Raw genomic sequence first — 27,708 nt, 5'->3', positions numbered from 1 at the left:
TGTTTTTATATACATTGGAAGCACATTATTATTATTATTATTATTATTATTATTATTATTATTATTATTGAATAGTACATCCCTATCTTCATCAGAGAAATGTTGAATAGCACCGACAACAAGAAGGAGCTGTACAGTGAACTATTAAATAGATACAATCCCTTCTCCTAGACTTAAACTCTACTGCAGACATAACAGAGATGGAAAGAACAGAGGGCTTTTAAAAAACTGGAATATGGAGATGAAGTACCAAGTTAATTGTGAGGCCAAAAAGGAAAATGAATTTACAGCTAAGTGACATCCCATGGAAACATTAGCCATCTGAAGATTAACACTGTGAGTCAGGGGAGTGTTGGTTAGAATGCCAGATGAAACAAGGGCGGACAAGAGACCTGAGTTCTGATCTCACTCAGTAATAAGATTCATGGGTAGACACTGGACCAGACTTTCTCTCTCATTTTGATGTACCTCACAGGGTTGTTGCAAGAATCGACATGTCTTTTCTGTTTCCTTAAGCTGCATAGAAATAAGGTAGAATTACACACACACACACACACACACACACACACACACACACACACACACTTATCCTTCTGCTGAAAACCCAAAGATGGAAAAGTGCATAAATGCCCAAATAATCTTTGTGTGTCTGACTGGGGGAAGGGGGGGGGGGGAGGTGTAGCAAAAAGGAACAATGAAAAAAAAAGATTGTTTAAGGATGACAACATCCCTCTAAGCCTTAACTGTTCTAAATCTAACACATCCTCTCTTATAGACATCAGAATGCACCAATGCAAGCATTTCAGATTCAAAACATGCTTGTCATTTTTTGTGACAATGTCAGTCTGATGAAAAGTGTCTTAGTTTTGTTTTTCCAACGGGGGAAAAAAACCCTCAGTGACTCAAGACAGTATTGTGTTAGCTGAGGAAACAAGTAATGTCCAAAGCTTAATATCATGAATGCCTATTAATCATAAAGTCAGCTTGACTTTATCAGGGTAAAACACACCTAGCAGCTGGGTTTGGGGCAGGGGGGATATTCTAAACGTGTCCACAAAAACAGAGTTTGTTCACTAAGTTTCTCCACTTAAGTACATCTCTCTGCTATTGGCTTCCCAAATGAATCAGGCAGATGCTCACAGCTACCGCATCACAATTTCTGCATCTATTTCATTATTTTTTCACAACCATGGGAATTACTTTCAGGCAGTGCGGCTATAGCAATAAATGGTCCAGGTCCCATCGATGTTCCCAGAGACCTTATTTCAGGAAGGCCACAGATCAGGAAGAGTTAAGGATGCTTCTAAAAATTCTCACCAGCATTTCTCCCTCATTTTTGAGTTCCAAATTGGTACGATGTCCAAAGCAGAACATTAGAGTACTAGGAGCGTTGAGAGCCTACATTTTGTTTCTATTGCCCACACATCCAAAACAAAGACTTGAAAGACCAAGTCTGGTAAATGGTTGCATTTATTAAAGTATAACTTGAGGTTCATTTTTGCAAACAAATCAGGATGAATGCTCAATAAGCAGGCAGTCTGGAAATACCTGTTGACACATGATATATAAGATATGAGGCATCTGCATCATAATGTATCCTTGAGGGCAATCGGGGTATATTGTTTGGAGACGATTTTAAATCTCTCAAAAGTTGCAAAGATTAATGTTGTTTCCCGAGGAGTTTAAAGTCTTAACAACAGAGCCAGGAGAATTCAAATCTACCGGATGCCCCCAGCAGCATACAACGCCATTGTGCTTGTATAAAATACTTGACTCTAGAGGTAGACACATTCGCATAGGCAATACTGCAGCACTTGTATAAAAATCTGGCCGTCTCTCGCCCTAGACTGACTCACAGCAGCAGAACCCTTGCGATGCCAGTGAGGCATAATCAATGCAAGAGCATTTAGCTTGACAGGCATGATACCTGAAGCAAAACCAACCTGCTGTTAAATAGTTTTCTCCACAGAGCAAACTCTAGATGAAAGTAAGGGGCACAACTCTTTTAGCCCACATCAGCCATATGTTTTAGTCAGCCATGAAATTTTTTTAACTTGTTTATTCAGCCTAGGGCTCTCCAGCTGCTGACTTGCAGCCTCTCAGGGTTCCTGCCTTCTGCAATGGATTCAGAGGGAGAGAGGGAGGTGTATCATTTAGTGTGGTAACATGAAAACTTGGTTGGGTCTGACTCTGAACAACGAGCTTCAGACAGGAAGAGAGAAGCGACCACAGGCATTTCATGAAGGCCTTTTACATTCCCTCTCCCCCAAATCATGTGTGTCAGCATTTCAAATGGCAGCTAAAAGAATAATAATACCTGAGGCAAATTAGCAACATTTTTAAAAACAGAAAAAGAGGTGCTGGATCTAACTATGAATGCCTCCTTTGTTCTCTTATAATGGCAATGGTGTCCACCTGAGAGGTGGCAGAACTGAGTTCCAGTTGAAAAACAAAGCCCTGGTTATTCCTAAATTTCTAGATTTTATTTTATTGTTATTTCATTTACTAAATTTCTATACTGTCCTTCATCTGAAGATCAGAGGGCGGTTTACAATATAAAAATACAAAAATATATAACATAATAGCAAACAAGTTTAACAGTTTAAAGGGGATATATATATATATATATATATATATATATATATATGCCAAGGGCCTGGGAGAAGAGAAATGTGCCTAATGATATGTAATGTAGACTGGTGCCTAAAGACAGTGGTGTAGCGTGGGTTGTCAGCACCCGGGGCAAGACAAGTAATTTGCGCCCCCTAACCCGTGGATTTGTGCCCCCTAACCTGTGGATTTGCGCCCCCTAACCCATGGATTTGCCCTAACCCCAGATGTTGCGCCCGGTGCGGCCGGCCCCCCCTGCACCCCCCACGCTACGCCACTGCCTAAAGATATGTAATGAAGGCGCCAGGTGAGCCTCTTTGAGGAGAGCATTCCACAAATGGGGGGCCACCATGGAAAAGGCCCATTCTTGTGTTGCCACCCTCCAAATCTCTCAAGGAAGATGCACACAAGGAAGGGACTCAATGGTAATTGTGAAGTCTGGATTGGTTCATATGGGGAGAGGCATTGGTTGTCCCATGGCAAAACAGAATGCATGACTAGTGGGCTGTTTTCAGGTTGGTGGGTCACACAAATTTTGTTACCGTGTCCAGATATTTGTACTTTCCCCTGAAGAAATCTCCAGCAGAGAATTTTTATTCCTTCTTCAGATTGAGGAGTGGGGGGGGGGAGAGAGAGGGGGGAGAGAGAAAGAGAGAGAGGGAAAGAAAAATTGAGGTAGTAAACTAAGGACATCTCTTCCCATTAAGCTTCTAAGAAAGCCAGCATGTGGGAATATCTCTCTTTCTAAGCGAATTACTTTACAGTATTAGCCCTTTAAGCATTTTTTTCATGTTTTTCATTTTAAAAGCAGCCAGGCATCAAATGATAGGAGGTGTTTAACACAAAGGACACTCGCAGCAGCAGCTTTGATTCACCGGTTCAAAGACTGACTTAGCAGCTTCATAGTCTGCTAGAAAGAACCCCCCAAACAAGTTTTTAATCTTTGGTGCCAAATACAGGTCACCAAAGGGAAGGCATATACAGTACTCGAAGGAGGATCAGGGTTTAAAATTGTAGAGCGGTGCTTTAAAATCACAAATTCTCGGGATCTGAGCCTTCTTCGGGCATTCAGCCTGAGTACATGAAGGTGAAATGTTTGTAGAAGGAAAGAGGTACAGGCATTCATCCTGCCCACAATGTTCCCAAACATACTGAGCTCACCAGCTGCGCCCCTACCTTCCTGTTTTGCGTGGGATGGTCTTAAGGGGGCTTCTTAGATCTCTACGCCTTTCTTGTCCTTGCATGTTGGGTGTCTGTGTGCCTGAAAGGGACTGAAAGAGCAACCAATGGCCACTATTCAGACTCTATTCAGCCTCTGTTCAGCAAGGGAAGAGAATGACAGAAGCTTCTGGAATACAACTCCCATTATCCTTAATCCATTGGCCATGCTAGCTGGGGCTCATAGGAATTAAAGTCCAAGAAATCTGGAAGGCCATGCATTCCTGACCTCTGATGAGGAGAGTAAGGTAGGATTGTCCCCTCTCCTCAATGGTATTTGACATAGTCCTAAAACCATAGCATGCCTCATCAAAGAGTCCAATGAAATGAGAGGCTTCAAATGGGCAAACAGGAATGTAGATGACACACTGCTCTTAACTGACCCACTCAATCTTGTTCCTATACTATTGCCTATAATAATACCTCAGCCACCTGTCAGGATAGAAGATCAACTGGTAAAAATTAGACACCAGTGCACATGCTCATAGCTTCTGGAAACTAGAAGGAACATGACTACAGGCACAGCACTTCCCTGACTTGACTCAGAACACATCCATTCTTTGATGTGGATGGGGGGAAGCAAAATGGCCAGTGCTTTTTTTCTGGCGGTACGCAACGGTACAGAATACCACCCACTTTTTGGGGAGGGAAAGAGGCAGGATGGCTCTTGGACCCCTTCAGAGCATCGTACCTCCTTCCTCAAGCCTGAGAAGCGTGTGCCCAGCTTAGGGAAGGAGACACCATTCTCTGACATGATCCTGGAGCCCTGCTGCTCCTTCCCAAAGCCAGGTGGGGGAGCTCTCTTCGCCTGAGTGGCAGCACCCCAATAGGATGGTGGGCAGCTGAGAGAGCGTCAGGTAGCTAAACCATCCTCACCACCCAGCCTTGGCATCAGGCCCCTCCCCTCCCCCATGCACTGGCCCCTCCCCTTGCTTGCTGGTGAGTACCAGCCCTTTTTTCCCCTAGAAAAAAAGCTGTCAGAATGACCCTCCAAAACACAGCAATATGTGAGTGACGGTGTGGATGTTTTCATATAATTGAACTCCCCTTTAAAAAATAAAGATAAAACCTACAGCAGCTGTAGCACTATAAATGATACATCTCGAAGGCCTTCAGGAATTCATCTCCACTTGAATACTTACCAGAATAAAGGCAGACCTAAAACACTTGTCAGTGCTGCCAATATCTAGCCTGGGGCAAAATAAATATAATTAAAATGAGCATCCTGCTCATGGTTTGCTCATTGAACTCTCCTGGACCTTGCTGGCCTGATGGATGAGGGAGAGATGGGATGTGCATGGCTGGAATGTAGCCTACTGTACAAAGGTAAGAGATGTATCCAGCTAGACTAGTGACTGGGAGTGGCCGCCAAGACCACATAACACTGGTCTTGAAAGACCTACATTGCCTCCCAGTACATTTCCAAGCACAAGTCGAAGTGTTGGTGCTGACCTTTAAAGCCCTAAATGGCCTTGGCCCAGTAAATCTGAAGGAGCATCTCCACTGCCACTGTTCAGCCCGTACACTGAGGTCCAGTGCTGAGGGCCTTCTGTCAGTTCCCTCACTATGTGGTTAGGAGGAACCAGGCAGAGGGCCTTCTCGGTAGTGGCACCTGCCCTGTGGAACAGCCTCCCATCAGATGTCAAGGAAATAAACAACTATCTGACTTTTTGAAGACATCTGAAGGCTGCCCTTCAGGGAAGGTTTTAATGTTTGATGCTTTATTGTATTTTTAATATTCTGTTGGGAGCTGCCCAGAGTGGCTGGGGAAACCTAGCCAGATGGGCGGGATATAAATATTATTATTATTATTCATTGCTCCATCCAATTTTAGTATTTGGCTCCATTCGCCATTGTACATGGCCTCCCATAAGGGGATGTGTTCCTTGGCATAGGTTGCCCACGACTGATATAAGAACTCACCTTTGTTTGTGGAGATCAAGTGAGAAGGCTCATGAAGTGTAGCAGGGAAACAGTGGTTGAATAAGGAGAACTGACTGTTCAAAACAACAAAGCACCTGTGTATGCCTCTTGACGGGCTTGATTATACATGCAATGCTGATGCCATCTATGGAAGTCAATAAAAAAACTGGCCAAAACATTTATGAGAATGTGGATAGCTGTCAGAGCTCCTTCGCACTACTTAAAAGCATATCCTTTGTATGATCACTGGCTTGTCCCCCATTGCGTATTGTGTTAAGAAATGCAGACTTTATTTATCTTGGCAGATACATTTAAAAATAGAATATATGGCACCATATTCACTAGCAGAACAATGCAAAAAGAAAATATTGATGGCTGGGGAGTCGCTTGTTCCTAAGGGCAAGCCTGCTCCTGTTTCCTTTGCATATGCTGAATATTAGTAGTTAATGCCCCGTGAAATTTATAGGCTGTTTAGGAAGGAGGATGGTTTCATTCAGTCCCATCACTGATCCCCTTGTCCTGTTTCTGCCATTCTTGCTTCATAGCCCAGTACCTCCTTATCAGTTTGCACACCTACCACCTTCACTAGGTGTGCAGCAAGCAAAGCAGTGAGGGGGGGGGGGGAAATCAGCCAACCCCAAGAGCTAGTCAACATTTGCTTTGCTTTGTGTATTTCAATTGTTTTTGAACTATAAAGTTTCTTGGCTGACACATTCCTTTGTGTTTTGCATTTTTTTGTGTTTGCTTCTGTCTTCTAGATCTTAACAAGCTAACAATGGTTGTCTTTGATCTTTTCAGGATTCTTGAGAGGTATATATTTGCCACTTCTGCTGAGTGCAGGCAGTCTGCAATTTGGCTTATGATTTTGGTCCTGATCTTGGGTTACAATCGGTTCCCACGCGCTTCTCCCATTCTCATCCTGATTCTAGCCATCAGATTGAGAAAGTTGGAAAATTCTGCCAGAAATGGGAGAATAAATTGCTGGTGTTTGCTGTGCATCCCATATCCAGAATGGAAACCAATCCAGTAAATACTGTTGGTAGTCATTGTTGCTGCTGTTTACAGCCCATAGATAATGCATACTTGATTATCTACACACACTGCATTGGATTTCCCATCCACTGGAATGTATGGTGTGGAATGATGTAATGATAACATCATTAACTACTTATAATTTTTCCACATCAGACAGCAAGACAAATAATATCCTCTTTGTCGGAAACCAAATTGCAGTGGAATGCAAACAGCGCTGCATGTGACAAACATGGGGTGGAATGGAAAGTGGTGCCTCCTTACATCCATATTTCAGATCAAGTCCAAAGGTTAGTTTGTTATCCACTCTGACCTTCAGTATACTGTCATGAGGGGTCATCCCACCAAATAAAGCTTCAAACACAGAGAAGACGAAGTTTGTATGTACATTTGTACACTTGATAGTGTACTGGGATAGACTGGTGACTGGGAGTGGCTGCCGAGACCGTATAGCACTGGTCCTGAAAGACCTACATTGGCTCCCAGTACATTTCCAAGCACAATTCAAAGTGTTGGTGCTGACCTTAAAAACCCTAAATGGCCTCGGCCCAGTATACCCAAAGGAGCATCGCCACTTCCATCGTTCTGCCCGAACACTGAGGTCCAGCTCCGAGGACCTTCTGGTGGTTCCCACACTGTGAGAAGTGAGTTACATGGAACCAGGCAGAGGGCCTTCTCGGTAGTGGCACCTGCCCTGTGGAACGCCCTCCCATCAGATGTCAAGGAAATAAAATACTATCTGACTTTTAGAAGACATCTGAAGGCAGCCCTGCTTAGGGAAGTTTTTAATGTTTGATGTTTTATCATGTTTTTAATATTCTGTTGGGAGCCACCCAGAGTGGCTGGGGAGACCCGGCCAGATGGGCGGTGTATAAATAATAATAATAATAATAATAATAATAATAATAATAATAATTAGTGAATGGATCAAAATGAGTCTGCTATGCATACAGTTATTATATGTTGGGGGGGGGGGCGGCGAGCAATGACAGAGAAGGCATTAGGAACCCAGAAGTAAACTCCAGTGATGTCTCAACACCAAGGTGCTTCAAAAGTTGCTGTATTATTGCAGTTGCAGAATATTGTCCTTCCTCCTACAGCGAAACTCCGCTTTACATTTTAATTATTTCCCTGCTCCACCTCCTATGATCGCAACATTTGTCACTCACTTCATTCTTGGAGGTCATCGCACACAATTTTTAAATGAGAGACCTCCCCCCAAAAATAAACTTTTTTGTAATAAAAAATAAAAATGAAACCTCCTTGGTTTGATTCATAATCCTTGTATTGACAATTTGCTGCAAAGCTCTTGATCAGTCACTGTCACAAATTTCTTCTTGCTATGTTTTACTTTGGCTGAATCATCAGTTTGGGTCCAAGATAGCTTGGGTCCACTGCACCATGATAACAGTGACAGCTACAGAGCACCACTTCTTAAATTAGAAACATCACATTTTTATCTTAGTAATTAAGAACAGTCGGTACATGAACTCGAGAATTAAAATGATAATTGGAACAACCATCACCAAGAACAGGATTGTGAAGTGGATAAGGTGCTATTGCAGATAAAGCCTGACAAAGTGTGTGGAAAAGAGTGGGGAAACATTCATAAGAGAACAAAGGGGCAGAGGGCATCTTAATAAATTTAGTCTAAATGCTAGATATTTCCTCTCAGGGTTTTTTTTTTTTTTTTGGGGGGGGGGGGTAAATGGTATATATTGCCTGCAGGTATGTTGTAGAAAAGAGTGGGGAACTGCAGGGTCAAAGACCAAATACGGCGCTCAAAGGTTATCTGTTAGGCCCTTCCCCTGGTCATTCTCCCTCTCCCCAGGCCACACTCATCACTGGTAATCTGAGGTACCGGTAAATTACTACTATATATTGAGGCTTCATGATTAATAGATCCAGATTAAAAGAGCATTGTGCACAGATACTCATGGATAGTCCCATCCTGTGAAATGGACTGTTGTCTTTAAAGGAGGTCAGTCAAACTTGCTTCCAACATAAGAGCTGTACACAAGTACAGGGGCCAGCTCACTTCGGTGCCTCATTTTCTGTGCCAAGAAGGAAGGAAGGAAGGAATTGAGCAGTTAGAGTAAATGAGGCGTTAAAGGAAAGGGGGTCACATGTGGCTCCTTCTGGGATAATTTGTCCAGATTTGGTCCCCACCCTACACTCAGCTCTCACCTGTGATTCCTAGAAGCTGTCAGCATGTGACAGTGGCCATACCCTGGGAATGGCCTTGACTGGCCCCCTAAAATTGTACACACACACACACATACCGCCCATCTTGCTGGGTTTCCCCAGCCACTCTGGGAGGCTTACAACATATATAAAAAGACAACAAAGCATCAAACATTTTTTAAAAACCCAACATATCCTATATGAGCAGCCAAAAAACAAACAAAAAACAATTAATAAATAGAAACTAATAATAGCAACAACAACAATAATAACAACAATAATAAACAGTTTACAGTTTCTACCCAAATTAAAATGACTCCCACCCCAACTAAACATTTAACCAGCATCAACTCAACAAAAACAAAACAGAGGAACCAAAATTAGAACCATTTAAAACGTTATAAAACATTTTAGCCAGTTTTCCCAACCCAAGAGCACATGCATGAGAAATGTGGGGGATTTCTGATCTGAATAATGAATGACCTGACTTCTCGTTTTGATGATGTTGCATCCTGATGGCACATGCTTTGGTGGTCCTCTGATACATACTTGGTGCATATATCCTTTCCCCACTATAATATGTGCCTCCAATGGCTAAATCAGGTGAGAGTAGCTGATGGTCTCAACTTCTTGGTGCGTTATTGACTTCACCTGTATGCAAAGACAGCCTCTGGCAGACTGAGTGGGTGAGACCAATATTGGGTCCAACAGTCAAGAAAGAAGTTTCTGAGGGGCAGATGGGGCTTGTCAACCTGGGAAAGTAGCCTGTCTAGAAGAAATTATCCTAACTTATCCTAAACCTCTGCTGCCTTGTAACTATACTCAATCATGAGAAAGACTTTGGGAGTAAAGCCTTAGGAAAAATCTGGACCCACTGGCTTGTGGGAAATCTTTGGGAGAGGGAAAGGCTAAGGAGTAAACCCTACAAAAATCTGGAGTGGAGTCCCTAAGGCGGTTGGATGGTGTCTTGTATGCCTCCTTCTGCCAACTCCTGCAGCCAAGCTGGCGCCAAACATATTGCTTTTCTTTTCTTTGGAGCACATCAGTGAAGCCGAGAGAGGGGTCTTGCTGTCTGGGCAGCCTAGGACCTCCATACACACCACCCAGGCTTGTACTCTGGAGAGGTCAATATGGTGCTACTAAGACAGCAGAAACAATGAGGAAGGCAGCAGTTATGAGTTACCAGCCTCAGCAGCCGCAGCAGGTGATGTGATTCTCCAGCAATTTGCCTTCACCTCTGGAGAAGCACTCCATTGTCTCTTGAAATGGATGGATGCCAACAATAGTCAGAGCAAATAACTGGAAGACAAGTGTGAGCAGAATCAGTCCCCTGCCTCTTTTGTAGCTTTATTTTTAGAGACTGAAGGCAGGGATTGTGCAGCACACACCCCAAAAGGGAAAGGCTGATTTGGGGTATATCCAGATGTATGTTTCACCATGCCAATTAGAGCAATCTCAGGCTTGATCTCACTTCCATGCTGACAAAGTCTACATGAATACTGCATGTTCCAACCATAGACCTTGCTTCTTCCAGTGCAAGCTTTAGACTCTCCCCTTCTGGCTATTTTTTTTTATCCTTCAAAGCAAAGGCAGATTGGGCCCACGTCTTGTTTTGATGTTTGCATCATTAAATCAGAGCTCCATCTTAATGGTGTGTCTTCAGTCCTGAAGTTCCAAAGGCAATGCATAACCACCGTCTTGAAATACAGTACAATCAATAAGCACCTCCCGGACTTCAAGGTAATGAAATCAACATTAATCAAGAATCAATTAGCTTGGCTTTTATTGGCATACCTAATTGCTCCTGCTCAAGTACGAAAGAACTTACAACACAATGTGTCAGCACCTACTTGAACAGCACTCATTTTGTGCTGTTTTCTCAGGTAGCTGGACTAAAGAGAGGACTGGGCTCCTGCAGTGAATCCCTCCACCCTTTTGCATCACTATTAAAGGTTCAGAAATCCCATCACCTGGCCACTCAATCCCACCTACCCCAATTGAACAGAAGATCATGATAACGTTTAAGATGAGTTACAAAACGGTCATCTGGATGGATTTAATTTTCCGACATCTGTTCCTAGTTAGAAAAAAAATAATTACAGTGAAAGAAGAGAAATGCACGGGACAATTTTAAGGTACAAGTTGCAAAAAATCCCATACCACTTTCACATAAACCCCAAACTGCCTTCATAGCTGTCATAGGGACTCCAGGGATGATTTAATCCAATTTGCTCTGCAATTGCCGCCACTGAACACACAAAGCTTTTTAAATTGTCACCTATTCCAGCAGAAAGTCCCATGGGGAAGGCTGTAGTTTACTGCTGGAGAACATGCTCTGCATGTCTAAGACCCTAGACCAGTTTCACCAGTGTTTCCATTAAAAACAAATGGTCCTGCGGCAGATTTAAGTGACATATCAACCATATAAGATCATTTCATATAAAATGGCATGCCTAATATAATGTGAGACTTAAAACCAATAAATAAATATAGATCTCATGTTAATACAGGAATGTAAGGGAATTACAGATTTAAAAAATGTGACATTCGCCTCGACCAAATACACATAGATTTGGTTGTCCATAGTTAAAGGATCTCATTGGAGAATGAGGCCATAGCTCAGTGGTAGAGCATGCATTTTGCATGTAAAAGGTCCAATTTCTGCTTTCTTTAGGTTGTGCTGTGGAAAACTCCAGCATAAAAGCATGGGAACTGTTACCGGACCCTGCAGACAATATTGTACTAGATAGATGAATATTGTGGTTCGAGGACCCGACCCCCGCCATGTGAAATGAATATGCAAGGACACGTGATGTAAGGTTAATGGGCAAGAAAAGGCCACAACTTTATTGATTACAGCAGTGAAAAGGTATTGGCTTAGGCATTGGATGTCTAAAACAAGGGGGTTTATTCACCAGTAGGTGGAGCCTGTTGATGCTAATCCAACTATAGGCTCACCCCTGATGTCACCGAGGGTCGTGCCATGGCCTCCCGCCAAGCAGGCATTGGACAGAGTACACGACCACCAGATTCCTTTAACGGAATACCCAAAAATTGAAGGCATAGGCGATGGCCACACCTAGCCCTTCGACACACCACAATACATTATTCCAATGCCTGACTCGCGACGGGACGACGGAGAAGAATGAGGCCGAGGAGAGGCTGGCGCTGCAGCAAAAGGCTGCTGTACACGCCCCCTCGGAGGCACCTGGTTGGGTGCCTGCAGAGGGGCATGGGCGCCAGCCAGGTGAGAGGAGGAGGCAGGGGGCTAATGCCCCCTGCTAGGGGTGGAGCTCGGGCTCCCGCCCACAACCACCCCCCTCTCTTCTAGGGAGGAGAGTCTTTCTGACTCAGCATAAAGCATCTTATAATGTTCATATATAATTTTCATAGGAAAGACTTCGGCTTAAGCCAGGGATGAGGACCTTGGGGAGGAAGTTCCTAAGTCTACTCATATTACTCTTGCACAATCTTTATGACTGAAGGTTCACTTGGAAGTAGGTTCTGCTGTTATCGACATAGCTTTTCTCTAGTAAGTGTGCAAAGTCTGCTATTCGGACTCTAAAATCACCACTAAGCAAATGTGGTTCAGGGTTGCCCAGATGGCAGAAATGTTCTACCTATGAAAACTTCTGTTTCCGACAAACAATTTGAAGCAACATGACTCATCATTGGTTGTCAGGTCTATAAAAATCCCAAGCTTGTTTTGGATCCAGCCATGATTTCTTCACTTTTCCATTCTCTTTCCCCTCCCATCCCATTATCTTTATCTTTTGTGATACACAGAGCTCTTTATGAAGAACTTGGCTCACACAATTAATCTTTTGGCACTTAAAACAACAACAGCCCAAGTGTTCTAACAAGTCTGTAGGTTTTTATTTTATTTTTGCATGGTATCAGTTTCCACTTGTAAAGAGGGTGACTAACTGACAAAAGAAGCAGAAGAGAAAATGTTCCAAAACTAACCATTTCAAAGAAGCACAAGCAACTCTTTTTGGTGGAAATTTCCTTTCTGGCAACAGCTGGATACCCTCGAGGGAAGAAGGAGATGTGTCTCCTGATCAGCCTTCAACAGTAACAGGATGTTACTGAGGTTGGTTTTACCATTGTGGCCTAAAAAAATCCAGAAGGAAACTCACACCGTCCTTCTCTTTTCCACAAGGAGGATGTGGTGAAGTTCTGGGCAATAGGTGTTTCCAAAGGCTGACTGTGTCTGAATGTGTCTGAATGGAATTGGCTCCCAGTACGTTTCCAAGCACAATTCAAAGTGTTGGTGTTGACCTTTAAAGGCCTAAACGGCCTCAGCCCAGTATACCTGAAGGAGCGTCTCCAACCCCATCGTTCTGCCCAGATGCTGAGGTCCAGCGCCGAGGGCCTTCTGGCGGTTCCCTCATTGTGAGAAGCAAAGCTACAGGGAACCAGGCAGAGGGCCTTCTTGGTAGTGGCACCCGCCTTGTGGAACGCCCTCCCATCAGATGTTAAAGCGATAAACAACTACCTGACATTCAGAAGACATCTTACAGCAGCTCTGTTCAGGGAAGTTTTTAATGTGTGACATTTTAGTGTATTTTTGGTCTCTGTGGAAGCCGCCCAGAGTGGCTGGGGAAACCCAGCCAGATGGGTGAGGTACAAATAATAAATTATTATTATTATTATTATTATTATTATTATTAATTATTATTATTATTATTTTCCAATAACATTGGAGGGCAGCATCCTGGCTATCCTAGTCCCAGGCAATGGACATGATTAGTTCAAAATTACTTCTTTTGCTGCAAAAAACCCCGCCATCAACTCCTTTCAGGAGCAAGGAACAATGAAGCAGTTGGGAACAATGATTAGAACACACTTGAAGGAAAATCACAAGTCCAATATAACCGAGCAGAGCTCACTTTAGAGCATATTCTGTTGGGATTGCAATGGTAACAAATGAGCAATTTCCCCTTGTCATTATAAGTGCTATTCAGCAAATTGTTTTTAGAGATGCAGGGCCCTCAAGGTTGGCAAGCTGGGCCCATCAGATGTCAGAAACATTCATGAGGCCACTCCTAAAAAAAATCCTCCTTAGATACAGATGATTTTCTCAACTATTGGCCAGTTACAATAAATCTACCTTTTATAAACTAGGTGTTTTGAGTGGGTTCAGTTCTGGGAAATAGGAAGAAAGTGTATCCAGTTCAGAGTCGTTTTTCTACAAATATTTGAGTCCCATCTCAAATGAAGAACTGGGAGCAATCAAAAGCATCTTGATCATGTTTGCAAACAATGCTAAGAGACAATCTGAATAACGGATTAATTAAAATGTACTGGAGGAACAGACATACAGGGAATTCTAAGAGTACTAAGTATGAAAAATACGAAAGTCGCTCTCTCTTTTCTCATTAATCACAAAAAAATCAGTAGTTCTATACATCAATTTGAGGCAGCAATAATTATAATAATTATACAAAACTTTTGGATTGAATTATTTCTTATCTGAATGGAAAGTGTGGTGAAAAGTTGTTCGTTTGCTTTAAGAAATAGTTTAGGTAGTCTGTGAAAAATGGTGGGGAGGATATGCAGAATCTTGCAAAACATGAGCTTATTACTTCACAAGCAATTGTTAGAGAGCATAAAATTGCATATACCATTATCATCAATAACAGCACAGAATAGAATAGCAGTCTTCAGAATGCAATGCATTTTGAGAATGTTCATTAAATTTCAATTGGATACCTGCTTTAAATGCATAAAACACAGACACAAAAAGAACCAACATCTCATATTGACTAGAAAAGAACATTAGAATCTACTTGGATCCCTATAGTCTAGGCATGGAGGACCTTCTGCCCTCCAGATTGGCTATGCTTTCTGGGACTGATTGGAACTGTACTTGATCAAAATCTGGAGAGAAAAAGCTTCCCAACACTTGATCTAGTCCAACATCCTCTTGAGATGACGACCAACCTATTGGAAGTTCACAAGGGCACTTTCCCCTAGCAACTGGTACATAGAGGCAAATTGCCTAGCATATGACATAGTCTACAACCAAGTTATTAAAAAGAATGCAATCCAACCATTATACTACCATAGTCTGAAACTATATCTGTGCAGTTGCCCCACGTAAATCGAGAGTGCCGATTTGCATGCTTGTGATGTGCTGCGCTTATTGTTGTTGTTGAGATTACTTACCTGTCCATCAACATAAGGACCTGGTATGGGTTACAACAATATAGATATATATTTGAATGCACCCTACATTTCCTTGCACCTTCATGTTTCAGGGATGTGTAACAATCTCAAGCAATATTTGGTCTGGCTTGTTTGAAATCCTCTTTAAAGAGCCTCTCATAAGCTGCTGAGAAACTCCAGAGTTCTTTGGTACACTGTGCAAGTTACAGCTGTGCCAAAAAATTGCCCTGTTCTCTATGAATTAATGAGAAAAGAAATTGCATTTGAAAAGTAACAAAAGCGAGATAAAATTTCAGTGGAATTATCCTGGGTGGAGTTCAGGATATTTTTGTCCTTGCCTTGCTTTCAAAATGACTGAAAAGTGTCCTTTCCTTCATTCTAGAAAGCATCTCACCAGTTGTCCACACTTCGATCCAAGTCTGGGGGAAGACATTGTGAAGTAAAGTAAAAGGTAAATGACCCCTAGACAGTTAAGTCCACAGACAGCTTTCCGGGTCATGCGGCCAGCATGACTAAACTGCTTCTGGCACAATGGAACACTGTGATGGAAGCCAGAGCACACGGAAATGCCATTTACCTTCCTGCCGCAGTGGTACCTATTTATCTACTTGCACTGGTGTGCTTTCAAAGTGCTAGGTTGGCAGAAATTGTGAGGTAACTCCATGAGGCATTTTTTTCAGATTGGGAAATGTGGGCAGCCAAGGAGGCTGCAGAGTGCTGAGGAAATGTTTGCTAGGAAGGAAAACACACAAGCTATCCTTGGCCAGTTTGCATCAGTGAGGTCAACTCAAGTCACCAAAGTGTCAGAAATCCTAAAGACAAGATCAAGTGTCCCAAAAATGAGGCAGGAAAATGCAAACCTCCTTTGTTAAGAGGGGTGGGGAAAGCTTTTGAGAAAATGGAGGACACCTTTGGCACGGCACTAACTAAAGCCATTCAGCTAGGCAACCAAATTAAACTTTAATCTATCAGCTCCCATTCTGCCTGCTGATATGAGGCACTTAAATCTAAAAAGCTCCAAGTCCCATGGCTAAGAATCCTATGCAAAGATCAACAAGCTTGAGGTCCAGCGATATGACTTTATTCATTCACCAGCAGCATCAAAATGAAGCTAAGCCAGAGGCTGCTTTAGCTATAGGCAAAGTAGACAGCTGCTAAGGAAAGGAGATTTGGAGGAAAGCTTATTTCTCAGTGCTTAAAATATCTCAGCCACAAAAAGTGTGTGTATGGGGAAATCAGCTACCCTTGCCAAGAATGCAATTAGTCTTGTTAGTAACCCACATCCTCTGCCAACCCAGACAACAATAGGTGGGCAGATCTTCCAGTTGGCCCAGCATGCTTTTTCACAGTGGGAGCCAGGAGGAAGGACAGAATGAGGAAGAAGGAAGAGTGAGAGTAAAAGAAAGGGAGCCGCAAAACAAGTTCTTTAGATGTGTACACTTGGGCTAAACAATTTACATCTCTAGAACAAGTTATGAAAAATCTGTTTGAATTATAATCCTCATACTCAGCACACACATATAACATGGAAGAGGGAGAGGAGGGGTTTGCCATTATAATGCTCCTTTGGGATCTCAACTTTCTTTCTTTTTCTTTTCTTGTGAAAATACTGCTTACGGTCCTTTTTCTACAGGTAAAAGTGGGAAGTGTGGCAACGGCTGGTGAAATCTCAGAAACCAGAGAAGTTCCTGGGTAGGGTATTTAGTCATAAGATGGCAGGACTACAATGTCCTTTGTTCTTCTGCCTAACTAGCAAAAGGGCTATAAGTCACACAAACAGAAAAAACACATTATGCAGAATTTAATTTCTTTCTTTCTTCTGTTTCTTTCTTTCTTTTGTGCAAGTTACAAACAGCTCTGCTGATTTCTCTTACGCCACAACAGCTTCGGTATTTCGTATCACATGCAGCTTCCTGCCTTAAGACTGAAATTAGATCTGTACTTACTTAGGAGTAAGTCCCATTTAACACTTTGGAACTTATTTCTGAGTACAATCTGTCAGGGCTTGGGAAGCATAAACGCTTGACTTCCACGTAGGCTGAAATGTGCATTATAAGGAGGACAAGTCAAGCTAGTTTTGGGGACCTGAAGGAACATAACAGACATTTGCAACAATGGTCAAATGTATGAATAGGACAGTAAGCTCCTGTTCAGTTTGTCTTTCCTGCCCTTTCATGAGGTATTTATATAGAAATCCAAAAATATCTGGTGACTGGAGGCTAGCTGGCATAGCGAAAGCCACAAACTCTTTTGCCAGATTTCACAGGATAGCACACTTGCCAAATATAAGCCATCTGCATTCATAACCTACGGGAAGAAGTCTTGGCATCCTGTTAAATGAATTTTACAAGCTAAAGAAATGAGTTATATAAGAGGCAACTTTTACATTGTAATTAATGATTGCAGAGTTTGCTATATCAGAGAGCTTAGGAATTTAACTAGAAACCGCAGACAAGACTCACTAAATTGATAGATGGGTTCTGTTTATGAATGAATTTGTGATATACTAAATACTATAATGTATACTTTATCAAGCAAATGTCTGGCACATGACCACTTTTAAAGAAAAAGCTATGAGCCCAGAAGCTATAGCTGAGCTGATTCCAATATGTGGCCTGGCTGAAGAGATTGGTTGATGCTCTGTGCATGCTCCCCTGCCCCATCAGAAATAAAATTTGTTTAACCACTGAACAGATGTTCTACCTGAACAGCTGAAAATAATACAAATACATCTCTACAATTCTATGAGTATACAGATGAAAGTGTATTATTATTTGATAAGTACAGTTGATTCCATATATAACATTGGTGCCCTCCTCAAAGAGCTTTCTACAATCCAAAATCTAGAAATCATGCACACATTGAAGATAAGTTATAATGATTTATGCATCCCAGAAATTTCCCATGTGATGCATTATTTAAGCAATTATATAGCTTCCGTTCATGTCCTTGGCTTCATTTAACCACAGCCAAAGATCTGACTTGTTATATCAAAAAGAAAGTGAAAAAGACTCCTCCAATCCAAATATTCTGAATCCTTACTCCCCTCCCTCCACCATCAATTTTATCCCAAGGAAACCAAATATATCTGCTTAACATATCATGAAGGGATGGGGGTGGCGCTGTGGGTAAAACCTCAGTGCCTAGGACTTGCTGATCGTAAGGTCGGCGGTTTGAATACCCGCGGCGGGGTGAGCTCCCGTCGTTCGGTCCCAGCTCCTGCCCACCTAGCAGTTCGAAAGCACCCCTAAGTGCAAGTAAATAAATAGGTACCGCTTTATAGCGGGGTGGTAAACGGCGTTTCCATGTGCGGCACTGGTGCTGGCTCACCAGTGCAGCTTCGTCACGCTGGCCACGTGACCCGGAAGTGTCTTCGGACAGCGCTGGCCCCCGACCTCTTAAGTGAGATGAGCGCACAACCCTAGAGTTGGACACGACTGGCCCGTATGGGCAGGGGTACTTTTAGCTTTACCTTAACATATCATGAAAATTTGAATATTTTGTATAAAGTTTCTACTTTGCATTTTGAATTACATGTGAACTTCTCCACTCCCAACCACTGATGTAACTTGTGGACACTAGGGTACCATATTAAGAAATCTATTTGGAAAATGTATAAACTGGTCCAAACCTATTTGGAAAATGTGTAAACTGGTGCTGGTGTAAACCAATCAGCACATTCATACAGGATGTGTGGATCAGACCAGTTCACAAAAGATGAATAGCTCAAGCATTCCTAGTTACTCCCCTGTTCTGATATTATATGCAGGCCCCCATTCCCCAATGCCTCTATTACACACTGCTGAAGGATCTTTCTGCCTAATTTATGTTGTATTCAATAGCCTGGTGGGACCTAATAGCCTGGCAGGACCTAATTCATGAAAGGTATTCTTGGCAGGAACCAAAACCAGTAGAACATCCCTAGTAACTCACACTAACAACATTAAGAAAGCAGGGATAGTGATCTACTAGGGATGTGTATCAGAGAATCAGCACAATCTAGGAATAAATAGGGACAGCTGGTATTCACGAGTGTAATAGCTGGCTCTCAGTAGAAATGTTTTGTGGGTGAACTGGCATTTACAAGCTGTGCAGCAAACTAGTTTGGATCATTCTTAAAGTAGTTGGTCCAACATATCTCACTATAATCAGATTGGTTGAATTTCACAGTGTTAGTCTGTACCTAATTTAATTATGCGGTCCTACCAAGATTGTTCATTCGCTGCTCTGTCACATTGACTTCCAGGATTAAGGAAAAAACCCTTACATAATAGCTCCAGGCCAAGCACACTTGCCTTAATTTTTTTACTGAAGCGTGAAATTGTTCCAGGTCACACCATCAGCTTGCTCAATCTCTCTCTTCCTGAATGTGTTAACTTAACATTCATGTTGCTCTTTTCCCTCTGTCATATTCAACAAGAGCCAAAATATATGTTATGTGTAGTTCCTTGACTCTCTTTCTCGCTCTCTCTTTTAATAATGCAGAAATAGTATCAGGAATCTGGAAGAAGGAGATGCTGCATGGATCAAATGGAAAGCAACCTTTTCCCTTCGTGCTATTGACTATTTAATATTGTGATTCGAGGACCTGATCCCCGCTTGGGGAATAAAGACAAGTGGACACAGAATATAAGGTTAATGGGCAAGAAAAGGCCACAACTTTATTGATTACAGCAAGTGAGAAAGTATTGGCTTAGGCATTGAACCACAACAGATTGACTCCACCCACTTGGAGAGGGGTGAGCCCAAAGGGAGTTTATTCACCAGAAGGTGGAGCCTGTTGATGCTAATACAACTATAAGTTCTCTCCCTGATGTTACCGAGGGTTGTGCCATGGCCCCCCGCCACACAGGCATTGGACAAGATCCACGACTGCCGGATTCCTTTAACGGAATACCCAAATTTGAATGGCCACACCTTGCCCTTCCACACACCAACAACAAAGTGAGCAAATGGGCTGAATGGCTGAAGCGGGTGCATCTCGAGCAGCAAACCACGCCCCCACCAAGCCGCCCGATTGGGTGCTCAATCGAGGGCGTGGCACACCAGCCATGTGGATGGGGCAGGGGGCATAACGCCCCCTGCGTGACGCGGGAATCGTCTCTCGCCCACAACACCTCCCCTCTGGAAGGAGGAGAGGCTTTACCAAACTGCTATAAGATAGAGCTACTCATGTGGAAAAGCAGTTGGGTTACAGGCAACCTGAGCAGGAAAATCAAGCTGATTGGGAGAACTTCTTCTCCCAATGCATCACGGTTCCAGTAACTCCCCCCACATAAACACAAGCTGCATTCAAACATGGGCTTTATTGTGTTAGTTTTACTGATTACAATGCTAGCATTTCTGTCCTCATTTGTAATGTAGCTTTTACACTGCAGTACCTGTTGTGCTACTGAGCTGCGGTTATTTTTATTGATATACTGCCATGTTCTGCTACATTTTTAACAGTGTGAAAGACCTTTTAACCAAGATACACCCTCCTTCTACCCTATTTCATGAGCGGCGGTAACATGATCCTGAAAAAGGTGAGGAAATTACAGTACAAAACTCCCATGATTTTCTGAGTTAATGGGGTTGCAAACAGATTTTTTTCCCCCTAGAAACAAAAAGGAGGGGTAAAATCTGCTAGGCTCCATTTGTTTTCCAGAAGTGGCTTTTATGGTGTATGAAAGATCACATAAAACACAAAAATTAACAGGTGAGCAAGTGCCAGGAAAAGTGAATAAAGTGCTATCTGAATGCAGCCACACTTGAATCTAGTGATGGGTGAATATGTCAATTTCTGGTTCTCTCAATTGCTCATTCCACCCCCACCCCCCCGAATTAAGTTCAGTTTTCCAAATTATTATATCATTTATTTTTTTTAAACAAAGTTCTCGTGAACATTATTCAACATTTTTACACGAATGTCTCCTACTTACAGACATTTGAATATGCAATTTTGCTTAACAAACACATTTTTGCAAAGACTCCCCCCCCCCAGCATTTTGTATTCCATTTTTTGCTATTATATGTGTAGCTGTATGCACACTTTACCCTATTATGTACATTTTTGGTACACAATACTTGGTTGGAGAACGGCATTGCAAAATTCGGAGCACAGCTGTGTTTCGGTTCTCACATAGTTTCGGAAAGTGCACCTTTACATGTGAAGCGAATCAAATTTATCCCCCCCCCCCTGCAATGTGTGGGTAGAGGTGTGGATGGGACCCACTGCAATAGTGAGCTTTTGTGTTGGCTCCTGCTAGTATGCTGGGTAAGTTGAATCCAGCCCTTATTTTGTGGCTCCATTAGACTTCACAGGTAACACCATTATTATATTTTAAGTAAACTAACAGACATACATTCTAAATGCCATTGCTGTGTGTTTTTTAAAAAACGAAGGAAGCCATGTTAAAAATGAACATTCAGTTTTGCTGATGCAGTTGATTTACAACCACGCACACATGCACACAACTTTCAGAAGACATCTAATGGCAGCACTGTATTGGGAGGGTTTTAATGTTTGACATTTTATTATGTTATATATGTGCAGGAAACTGCCAGGAATGACTGGGGAAACCCAGACAGATGGGTGGGGTATACATAATAAAATTACCATCATCATAGTTCATGGATCTTATGCCCGGTTCCTATGCAATATTTTTCTTTACAGCATTGGACTTTCCTTTCACTTCCAGGCACATCCACAACTGAGACCTTTCGGCTTTGGCCCAGCTGTTTCATCAGCTCTGAATCTACTTGTACTTGTCCTCCGCTCTTCCTCAGTAGCATGTTGGGCGCCTTCTGACCTGAGGGGCTCATCTTCCAGCGTCATAACTTTTATATGCCTGTTGTCTTTGTCCATGGAGTTTTCTTGGTAGGGATACTGGAGTGGCTTGCCGGTTCCTGCTCCAGGTGGATCATGTTTAGTCAAAACTCTCCATAATGACCTGTCTGTCTTGGGTGGCCCTGCACAGCATGGCTCATAGCTTCTCTGGGTTATTCAAGCCCCTTCACCATGACAAGACAGTGATCCATGAAGGAGTCCAATGGACTGCAAGAAGATCCAACCTATCCATTCTTAAAAAAATCAGCCCTGAGTGCTCACTGGAAGGACAGATCCTGAAGCTGAGGCTCCAAGACTTTGGCCAACTCATGAGAAGAGAAGAGAAGAGAAGAGAAGAGAAGAGAAGAGAAGAGAAGAGAAGAGAAGACTCCCTGGAAAAGGCCCTGATGTTGGGAAAGATTGAGGGCACAAGGAGAAGGGGACGACAGAGGACGAGATGGTTGGATAGTGTTCTCAAAGCTACTAACATGAGTTTGACCAAACTGCGGGAGGCAGTGGAAGACAGGAGTGCCTGGCGTGCTCTGGTCCATGGGGTCACAAAGAGTCGGACATGACTAAACAATAACAACAACAAACCATCATCATCATCATCATCATCATATTTCTCTCTCTCTCTCACACACACACACACATAGCATAACACAACATAACATAAAACACAAAACATAACATAACAAAGCTTGTGAAAGCTCTAGCTCGTTTTAAGGATGTGTAAAAGAAACATTCCCTATACTTAGCTGTTCAATAAATACTCTTAATTTATTCAGGACAAGCTTTCTAGCTCCCAATGACCCTGGACGGGAAGTGGCATATATGAGAATTTTATTTAAGGGCTGAGAAGATAAAGTTGAAAATCCTCCGAATCAGTCTTCCAGTGGGAATCTGAATCAAATCAAAGAATGTCCATAGCAGTAAATGCTTGAGGAATATAGAAAGTTGTTTGTGAAACACAGCATGCATTTCCATGCACCTGATAGATATTCAGATTAACATATTGTATAATGCATGGATTGGGAGACACAGCAAAGCCTGTGGCAGAGAGAGATGAGCCAGGCGAGGATGTGGTGTCCATATTTAAAACTGTGCAGAACTACTTGATGTCAATATTGCAACAACTATTGAGTGTAAAATCTGGTAGCTTGTCAATTATAAATAGGGTTCACATGTCATTCTTCCACATCATGGGGAAAGTGTATTATTAAACAGCCACATAAAATTATCATCACTGTTGGTAGTGAAGTCTACCTGCCCCAAGATACCCAGTGAATGTTTATCTCCTCTTCCTGGATGGCCTCTTGTATCCTTTCAAATATTTACACACAAAACACCTCTACCCAAAAAAAAAAAAAAAAAAGGAGAGGATGCTTCAGAAACAGGTTGATCCATCCATCCCTAGATAGATCACATGGTGGCATGTTTTACCATTTTCCTGGGTACTTTGGAAGCAGTGATGAACATGGCTATAGTCAGGTCATGGCAAATTCTAAACTGGCGCCTTTCATCCACAGCATTTAAGGTTGGATAAGGGAATGCACAGACATGCACTGACTTTCCAGCATCTAAGTTTTCAATGCAGGTATAATATTTAGGATATACTAGTAGGAAGTGCCCAGCACTGTCTGGGAATTTGAAGGGATTTTGATTTTAAAATAGTATAATTTGTGGGTTTTAGAGCTGTGCACACACACACCAGCCCATGGCTCCGACCTGACTCTGAATAATTTCATGAGGGGGGAAACTAATGCTTGATTAGCTGAATTAGGTCTGGCATCTTAATTCAACATGGTGTCTGGCATCCAAAAATTGATGAAGAGCACCTTCACCACCTTGGGTACTCTCATGCTGAGTTGGGTCACAATACAGTGGCACCTCGGGTTACATACGCTTCAGGTTACATACGCTTCAGGTTACAGACTCCGCTAACCCAGAAATATTACCTCGGGTTAAGAACTTTGCTTCAGGATGATGACAGAAATCATGCTCCGGTGGTGCAGCGGCAGCAGGAGGCCCCATTAGCTAAAGTGGTGCTTCAGGTTAAGAACAGTTTCAGGTTAAGAACGGACCTCCAGAACAAATTAAGTACTTAACCCAAGGTACCACTGTATGTTAAGAGGCATCCAAATTGGCACAGGTTGGAACCATCATGCCAAATATGGTGAAGGGCTGCCCAAGAGGGCTCTGATATCTTCAGAGGCGTCCAAATCCTTATAGTTTCAGCCCATCACACCAAAGAATAGACTGAAGTCACACCAAAGTCACATTTTAGCCCTCCGTCTTGATTCAAAATGACTCCCAGCATCCAAACATTGATGATGACCTCTGACCTTAGGTGCTGAGCTTGGCAAGGATATCTCAAGAGGCAGCCAAACCTATTGAGAACTAAGAAAGGTAAAGGGTCCAGTCCATAAGGTCCAGTCGTGACCGACTCTGGGGTTGCGGCGCTCATCTCGCTTTATTGGCCGAGAGAGCCGGCGTACAGCTTCCGGGTCATGTGGCCAGCATGACTAAGCCACTTCTGGCGAACCAGAGCAGCGCACGGAAATGCCGTTTACCTTCTCACCAGAGCGGTACCTATTTATCTACTTGTACTTTGATGTGCTTTCGAACTGCTAGGTTGGCAGGAGCTGGGAGTGAGCAACAGGAGCTCACCCCGTTGCGGGGATTTGAACCGCCGACCTTCTGATCGACAAAGTCCTAGGCTCTGTGGTTTAACCCACAGTGGCTCCCGCGTCCCAAGAACTAACAAACCACTGCCCAAAATCTACTGTATAGCATATTTTGCATTTTCCTAACCCCTTGACAATGAACACCAGGGGAATGGGTGCTTGAATGTGAAATGTAGAATTGTGTTCTAAACATGCACATCAAATTTCATTTCACTTTCCCAGCATTCAATGGATATTCATTCATTCAATGTGTTGCAAACAAACAAACAAATGGCACATCAGCAAGTGAAGGTAAATCAAAGTTCTCAAGTACTGTGACTCACAATTACACAACCAATAGTGGCAACTGCCACCTCAGGGTCTTCAGAGGAACCATACTGCCCCAAGGGGAGCAGAGAAGAAGTAGAAACACTACTGCCAGTTTTAGTGGAAGTCCTTCCCCACCATCTGCTCCTAGAATTTCTTCTGAAGAACCATTTTGGCCTGAGGGGACAGGAGAAGAAACTGGAAGAGCTTGTCAAGCTGCCACTGTCCATTTCCCAGTGGTGGTCCCTCCACCCAACTGTCCCCACAGGTTCTTTGAAATAACTATCATAGACTGAAGAGAAACTAGAAGAAGCAGAGACTGTTTGGTGGACATCATCCAGCTTCAAACTTTCCACCTGAGGTGGCTCCTCTTTCTCACCCGAACTGCCATCACAGCAGCTTCTGAAAAGGTTTCCAAAAAGGGTTTCTTTCCAAGTTCATTTTTTAAAATTCTATAATTTTTATTGTGTTTATTATTTTAATCATTTAATATAGATTGCTTTGTGAGGTCTGCCTGAATATCTTTCTATCTATACAGTGGTACCTCAGGTTAAGTACTTAATTCATTCTGGAGGTCCGCACTTAACCTGAAACTGTTCTTAACCTGAAGCACCACTTTAGCTAATGGGGCCTCCTGCTGCTGCCACACCGCCGGAGCACAATTTCTGTTCTCATCCTGAAGCAAAGTTGTTAACCCGAGGTAATATTTCTGGGTTAGCGGAGTCTGTAACCTGAAGCGTATGTAAACTGAAGCATATGTAACCCGAAGTACCACTGTACATGACACTGCCACACATGTCTAAAATGATCACTGATCAGCCTTTCCACATTTCTAGAATTTGTACGTGGTCAAATCATCTTCACAGACTTCATGAGATCTGAAAGTATATTTATGATTCAATCAAGGTAATTCAGTTTGCTTTTTTGCTGTTCGCAACCATCTTCATAGCCAAAGTCATTTTCACAAGAAATATCAGCATGTATGGTTTATTACAATTTTTAAAAATATGTTCCCAGTGATGTCATTCTCCTTAAGTTATTCTGTCATGTTAATATTTTCCTTCAGGTCCATTTGTCTTTGGCATTCCTGTACTATATATGTCTCTCTCTGTGTGTGTGTGTTTTAAAGCATATCCATCTTTACCACATTTTCTTTATAGCTGCATTTTTATAGTCTATTAATATATCTTTCCTTCCATGAGAACATAATCATTCCAGAATTGATAAGCAATCTCTAGCTGCATCAAAAACCAAATTGGACATTCCTTCACCTTTAAATATAATCTGCTATTAAATCCAGTTATCTTTTTACAATTTATCTTAGCACACAATGGGAAATCAGCTCTGTAATTTGGGATAAATGATAGAGTTTAATTATGTCCAAACAAAATAGTTACTTTTCGCATCAAGTGCCCTTGTGTGTGTTTAAGCACAAAAGTGAGGGGGGGCTTGATTTATGTCATTACAAGGAAGATAATGTTTCAGTAAGTGATGTGTCCTCATTTCCCCACTACTCCTTTCATTGCTTTTGGACTGAAATTATAGTTTAAAACCCTTCATGCTGGATTCCATCATTCCTGGGCTTTCCTTGTTGGCTTTTATGCCTTAATTGGAACCTCCTGTCTTGATATCCGACTGATCATCAGACACACCCTTCCTGAACAATGTATCCTCTAGAAATCTGATCTTGCAGGGGCTAGCCATGTTCTGTTGAGTTGTGTCACCACCAAACATGATTAGGTGTGATCCACAGTAAGTTAGATTCTCCTGGTACCAGTTGAAACCCATTGAAAACTTACGCATGAGTGACTTTTTTGGCTGATTTCACAACTAACTTAGTCTGGGACAAGTCTATTCTGCCATTTGGGTTTTGAATAATACCTAATACACCAAATGACATTTCTGTGTGATGAAATGTAAGTCTAATGGAACCAGTTTTACCATCAGATCTATGAGTGACCAGCTGAACTAGTGGCTAATAAGAGCCATGGTGTGTTCACCAATTACATATAAACACTGTGTGTGGACTTTTATCCTCCGTCACACAGTCATACTGTGCAGTGCGCCAACCATTACATCAGTTTGTCTGTTGGTGCAGAGAGTTCCCATGTCAGTATTATTACCAGAAGGCAGCTGGTTGCTGGTTGCTGGTGTGGAAACTGTGTGCCACATTGATTTGACATCCAGCATTGCATGCTACAACCATGGCAGGGGAAAGGAAGCATAAAGCAACGAGCTTTAACAGCTTCAACTTGATATTAGCAATGTGCTCAAATTCTTTATTAATTTCTAGCAACTGTTAGCTGCATTTAGGTGGTGGACCATGTTCCTGGTTTTGTACAGATAAAAGTTTAAAAATACAAACCAGGCTCCACCCTCCTCCAACAGAACACCACAATCTGAAATGCAGAATTTAAGCATGTGTAATTCTCCCAGAGTGTTGCCCTCTAAATGTTGGACTCCACTTCCCATCAGCTCCAGCCAGTATGGTCAATAGCCAGGGATGATGGAAGTTGTAGTCCAACACATTTGAAAGGCATTAGGTTGGGGAATGCTAATTTAGTCTATTTTTTTTATTTTAAAAAAATCTTAAGCCTGTGGGTATTTATTTTGCAAAGGTTTCCCTGAGCACAGTCACAAAACTTTTGCAACATAAATCTCCACCAAGACTTGGCCGACTGTTTCATCAACCAAGACTGCAGTAAGGGTTTAGTTCCATGCTATGCTTTATAAACTTTGAAGCTCTGCTTCCACTGGAATTAGGTGTCC

Source organism: Podarcis muralis, chromosome 4 (genome assembly GCF_964188315.1).
Source record: "Podarcis muralis chromosome 4, rPodMur119.hap1.1, whole genome shotgun sequence".
NCBI lineage: Eukaryota > Metazoa > Chordata > Lepidosauria > Squamata > Lacertidae > Podarcis > Podarcis muralis.
Note: the sequence above shows the minus strand (reverse complement) of the source record.